This window comes from Notothenia coriiceps, unplaced genomic scaffold (assembly GCF_000735185.1).
Source record: "Notothenia coriiceps isolate Sejong01 unplaced genomic scaffold, NC01 NC01_scaffold00016503, whole genome shotgun sequence".
In the NCBI taxonomy this organism is placed as follows: domain Eukaryota; kingdom Metazoa; phylum Chordata; class Actinopteri; order Perciformes; family Nototheniidae; genus Notothenia; species Notothenia coriiceps.
Window position 1 is genome coordinate 1 of NW_011349204.1, and position 6,401 is coordinate 6,401.

The 6,401-nt window shown below is 43.3% G+C and overlaps 1 pseudogene; it reads left to right on the plus strand.

Annotated features, from left to right (window-relative positions):
- The first annotated feature begins 1,075 nt into the window (after positions 1-1,075).
- LOC104949564 (eukaryotic initiation factor 4A-II-like) lies at positions 1,076-5,565 on the plus strand (annotated as a pseudogene).
- The last annotated feature ends 836 nt before the right edge of the window (positions 5,566-6,401 follow it).

The window sequence follows — 6,401 nt, forward strand, 5'->3', positions numbered from 1 at the left end:
CCCCCTCGAGAAATGTCAGCTGAACACGTTTTACAAATCGCAATCCGCGCCTCTGTCGCTGATATTTTTAAATATCTCCAAGCGCCAGACATGTTGGCTGTGAGCCAGCCGCGAGCATGGTCGCGCGCCGTGCTTGTCGCCGCGTTTTGATTACGTCATCAAGACAACACGTTAGCTTACCAACGTAACCCTGTCCGAAAGCCGAAAGGGCCTTTTTAACCATTTTCGGCCGATAATTTTCGGTGGCCGAATATTCGGTGCATCCCTAGTATTCTTACATGAGATATTATATATTATGTATAATATATATAAAAGGTTTTAGCACCGAAAAAATATCACCGAATGTCAGAGAACAGGGTTACGTCGATCATACTCCGCATATTTGTCCGGGTGTTTTGATTTCAAGTGGTGGAGTAATCCCGAAGTGGTGAAAGTCTTTGGAGTTACACCCCCTCGAGAAATGTCAGCTGAACACGTTTTACAAATCGCAATCCGCGCCTCTTTCTCTGATATTTTGAAATATCTCCAAGCGGCAGACATGTTGGCTGTCAGCCAACGGTTTTCGGCCAACTGTTTCCTATTTTCGGTATCGGTTTCGGCCAAGAATTTCCCATTTGGTGCACCCCTAAAGAATACATAATGTAAAACATTCACTGTTGCGAATACCCCTATAAACTCCCTGCCTGTTAAAATATGTTTCATGATGATGGAGATGATGGAGTTTCATAGCCTCCGTTACTTTTCTTATTACTATATTACATTCAAGCTATTTTTTCGTGAGCTCATCTTGCACCGACCTCACACGAACCTCTTTTCCAGAAATGGAGCACGAAAATGTCAAACTCAGGGTTTTTTGTCCTGTCAGAGACACTGTAGCAGCCCAAGCACTACTTGTTACTGCAATATCCTTCCGCTGAAAAATATAGATTGGATTAATGTTAACATTTTGTATCGGTTATTGAAGAGAAATGTGCACATAGCAGATGGTAAATACAATGTATGTTATCCAAACATTAAGTCAGTCAACTGAGAGTGCATAGTCAACGAAACTGAGCATGTTAAGTTAATCAGTGAAAAATAGTCCGGCTGTATAAATACAGTTTGCATCGCCATGAGCGATCTTTCCAGTCGCATGCTGCGGGAACGGTTCATGTCTAGCGATGCTGCTGATTACAACAGGTATAAAACATTTATTCGGTCTTCATTTTAGAACAATAATAGATGCTTAGGTGTACTTACGCGTGCTATGGTAGGGTGCACTCTGTATATTCCTAATTATGTATTACCTCGATAGTTAGGCCTTTTTACATATGTGGTTAGGCCTCAAGCGCTGAGGACGATGCTAATAATGAGCTGTCCAGCTAACTGATACAAATTTCCGTTACTAGCCATGTAAAACCTTGTAGGCTACTGTATATAGCTTATTCCTTATGAAATTCATAAAAACCGAGTTGCATTCTTTTAAAAAACTTTGGCCGGTGGTTTGAAGTCACAGGGACCGTCCGGCCAGGCTACAGCTCGGCCTGGTTCTGAGGCAGGAGAAGCCCCCTTCGGCACCACAGGCCCAACTGTCCGACATCTTGCTCTATCTTGCTCTATGTATTTCATACGATAATTTATTTTAAAGACAGCGGGCGGGGGAGCAGTTCATGTATCGATGGTCCGTTAGCGACAAGATTCAGAGACGCAGTTAATTAGGCCCTCGTGGGATGTCACACGTGTGCCCAGGCATGCCCAACGCTCTGTAATCGGACTCTTTGGGCGTAACCCTGTATATTACTGTAAAACCTGACGTAGTTTTTAAGTTCAATATAGCTTACAATTAACATAAGTCAATTTAGAAAAAACATCTGGCGACTTAATATGACACGTGGTAGGGATGGCACGTTGTAGTAACCAGTTAAGTAGGCTGCTCTCTCCCCAAGACACCTTTCATATTTATCATTTTAAATTGACTAAATGTTGAATTACCTTTTTCCGTATAAAGCTCAAAAGAGAGACCGTGGGGGACCAGATGGAATGGAGCCTGAGAGTGTCATCGAGGTAAGCGCATGACAACATACATTGTCTTTTTGCAGATTTAGCCACACATTTGTATCCTGATTTATACAAACTTTGTTTCTTTACTTCAGAGCAACTGGAAAGAGATTACAGACGACTTTGATGATATGAACCTGAAGGAGACCCTTCTCAGGGGAATATATGGTTTTTGCCATCTGCTATTCAACAAAGGGCAATCATGCCTTGCATCAAAGGTACAAACGCATATTAAACTGATAAACAGTCTATTCATGTTGAGTGAAATGATGCTTTACCATCTTTCGGGACTTACCAAATTATGGGGATATTTTTTTTACCTTACTGATCACTCAATACTGAAACTTGATAGTTATGGTCTTTCCAGACCATAGTTAATTCTTTTGAATTGTAAAAAAATGTTGTTACTGTTAGTAACATTTGTACCCTTGCCATCAGGCTATGATGTCATTGCCCAGGCCCAGTCGGGCACTGGCAAGACCCACCAGAGAGCTGGCTCAGCAGGTATGCTGTTTCTGAGGTCACAGTGACCTCCACAGCATATTGAGGACACTGATTCAATACCTAAGGTACTTTTTCGTTTTCAAAGCTTTAAAAATGGTGACGCACAGTATCCTCCTCAGATTGGTGTAGTCTCTGTCCATGGCTGCATTGGTCTAAAATCTGGCTGCTATTTGAATCGATTGTGGTTTCAATATCTTTATGTTGCTGTGGAAAACTGGGTGAAATGATGCTTTACCATCTTTCGGGACTGACAATGCAATGGAGATGTCTTTTTAACTTTACTGATCACTATGAAAAGTTCTTCCACACACTGTTGAAATTGTCATGTGCAATCTGATCTACACATTATCCTGACAAGATGTTGTGTCTTTTTTTGTTTTGCTTCCGTCTCCTCTTAATAGATCCAGAAAGTCATTCTGGCTCTGGGTGACTACATGGGTGCAGCCTGTCATGCATGCATCGGTCGGACCAATCTCCGTACTGAGGTCCAGAAGCTGCAGGCGGGGTGTCCTCACATCATGGTGGTCACACCTGGTCGCTTATTCCACATGCTTGCTACCTCTGTAAGTTCACTCCTGGTCAACACAGTATGCTAGAAATGTTTCATAACTAAATGCTCATTTTTTTTTTTTTATTAAAAATGTCTGTGCAGCTGCAAAATGCATCAAGATGTTTGTTCTGGATGACGCTGATGAGATGTTGAGCCGGGGGTTCAAAGACCAGATCTACGAGATCTTCCAGAAGCAGAGCACAAACATTCAAGTAAGAATCCTTTGACTGAAAGTACAATACTGAAAATATTGATACCTTCTGCATTAACAGAACACTGCTATAATTGTGCGATCCAGATGTAATCTGTTTCATGCAATAATGCTAGCAGAGTATTGCGTGGAAGAAGATTGTTAGCCACTGTACTGAAAATGAGATGTGGTGGAACCTCTTTCTTAATGTTCATTGGCCTCTGTCTCAAGGTGCAGTGCCACACTTAGTTCTGCATTTAAATGTTTTACTTCTGCAACTCTGTCTCTACTCGGCTCAGTATTTTTGGTAACATGTTGTCTCCTACAGGTGGTCCTGCTCTGCTCCACCATGCCAGCAGAGGTGTTGGAGGTAACCAAAAAGTTAATGCGGGAACCATTCACATCCTGGTGAAGAAAGAAGAACTTGCCCTCGAGGGTATCAAGCAGTTCTAAAATAAATGTGGAGCGAGAGGTGGGTTATCTTCTTCAAAATTACACGGTTCTGACTGTATGAAATGGCCCCTTCTCTAAAGCACCCTGCTCAAACTGCAGGAGCCAAGCCTTCGGGTTTAGCTCATGTGGCCGTGTAAGCAGTGGTACACCAGGGAAGGACAATAAAGGCAAAGTCTCGCAATTGAGTCTCTGGGGGACCTCTTTCTTAATGTCCAGTCCCCTTTGTCTCAAGATCCTGTGCTACACATTAGCTGCTCAGTTCCATAAAGATTAGTAGGCATTACGACCTGTTACTTTGTTCAGTTGACAAAAAATAATGTGGCTATTTTCCTGGCTGTTTCCAGGAGTGGAAGCTGGACACCATGTGTGATCTGTATGAAACACTGAACATCACCCCGGCGGTCATTTTCCTGAACACCAGGCGAAAAGTGGACTGACTGAGAAGATGCACGTTGGAGACTTCACTGTCTCTGCTCTGGTACGCTGGGTTCTCTGCCTGCTGGGCTTTACATCTGTGTTGGATCAACTGGTAGCAAGGCTGCAGAGGTCCCCAACTTGAATACATATTTTTTGCAGCATGGTGATCTGGACCAAAAGGAGCGTGATGTTATTATGAGAGAGTTCAGGTCTGGCTCAAGCAGAGTGTTGATCACTACTGATCTTCTGGTGAGTGTTAAGTCTTATGTAATGGTGAAAATTGAAATGTAAGAAACCCCAAATGGTGTCAAACCTGCAACAGTCCTAAAATGGCCAAGCAGTCAAAACTTTTGGGAGATTAGTGCTCGTTCTCCACAATGGATTCTCCGCCTGTAGAATGCTGTTACTTATAAACGAGCGACATTAACACACACAATGTATTAGCCATGTCCTGCTTTAGTCTTGAATGTAATGTGGAAATGCCCTCTTTTTCTCAGGCTCGTGGCATTGACGTCCAGCAGGTTTCCCTGGTCATTAATTATGACCTCCCTACAAACCGGGAGAACTACATCCATAGGTGAGTTTTATCAAATATTGTATCTATATCGTGCCCCTCACCCTCCCCTCTTCTAACTCGTCTTTACTTTTTTCTTTTTCAGAATTGGAAGTGGTGGTCATTTAGACAGAAAAGGAGTTGCCATCAACTTTGTCACAGAGGAAGACTAGAGGATTCTCCGAGATATCGAGACGTTTTGAAATACTAACGTGGAGGAGATGCCCATGAATGTGGCCGACCTGATTTGAGCACTGAGATTATTATTTTTTTTAAACGCAGTGATAGCGATCGTCCACTTGCATTGTGCTTATATTATTCGAGGGTGGGGGGGAAAAAGGAACTTCTCAATGATAAACTTTGGCTCAGAATTGTTGGTATGTGTTAAAAGCGAGGCGACTTCTATGGTTGTCTCTCTCGGACAGTTGTAGATTCTAACCTCGACAGTTGACTGGTCGCAGCTACAAAGCCATGGGTTCTGTAAAGGTTCTTATCAGGCATTTCTTTCCATGTTCATTTAAGATGTGTCTATTAGATGTTCTCCACCATTTAGTAACTTACTTGTGGACTAAAAGGTATAAGTGCTGTATAAAGTCTGCAAATTATGTTATGCTAACATGTTCGGTATATTGTGGGTTTGCTTAATAGAGGCACTTGTGTTTCAATGTATATTCACTTGCTCTTATATTCTGTGAATGTGTATTTAAATGTACCAAATGTTTTTATTTTGTCCCACTTGCTCTATCAGATTTTCTCACTGGTTACGTTAGTTTAACACTCACCAGAGTACATTGCTTCTGCTCTTCAGAGTTCCCTGTACAGAATTGTATGAATGCCTTAATAAAATTGCTGTTATAGTTGCTTGGTCTGTCATGCAGTTTCTCACACTTCAGTGAGTCGTCTTTCTGTACCTTTACGTTTATTTAAATTGAGCAATTTGAAACAGTGGAAAGTAGTATGAATGTCTCCATAAGGACATGCATGATTTTAAATAAAGATGCCAGGCACAGGCCAAGTTTTATTTACAGGGAGTTTTTGCACAGCTGTTTAATGTGGGCCTCAAAGGTCAGATGGGCGTCCATTTTCACACCCAAGTTGAGGAGAGGGTAATGTCCTGGCCGGAGAAGGTGATGGTCGTGATGGTGGATGACCGAACCTGATGTGAGGTGCCAACTATAATGGCTTCGGTCTTGGAGCTGTTGAGTTTCAGGAAGTTTAGCTTCATCCACGCCTGTATCTCCTCCAGGCAGGTAGTGAGTGTGGGTGAAGGCAGGGCTGCAGAGGAGGTAGGGTTGATCCTGAGGTACAATTGGGTGTCATCAGCGTAACAATGGAATGATACTCCATGTCGGCTGATGATAGAGCCAAGGGGGAGCATATAGAGTGTGAAAAGGGTGGGGCCGAGAACTGATCCTTGAGGGACACCACAGGTGACGTTGTGGGTACCCGACTCTGCCTCACCCAAGGAGACGTACTCTGTTCTCCCGGTGAGGTATGATGTGAACCAGTCAAGGGGAGAGTCAGAGAGTCCGATGGTGGAGTGCAGACGATGGAGGAGGATGCCGTGATCGACGGTGTCGAAAGCTGCAGTGAGATCAAGGAGGATGAGGAGAGAGGGAGAGCCAGCATCAGCCGTCATCAGCAGGTCGTTGGTGACCCTGACCAGGGCAGTTTCTGTGCTGTGGCCTGAGCGGAAA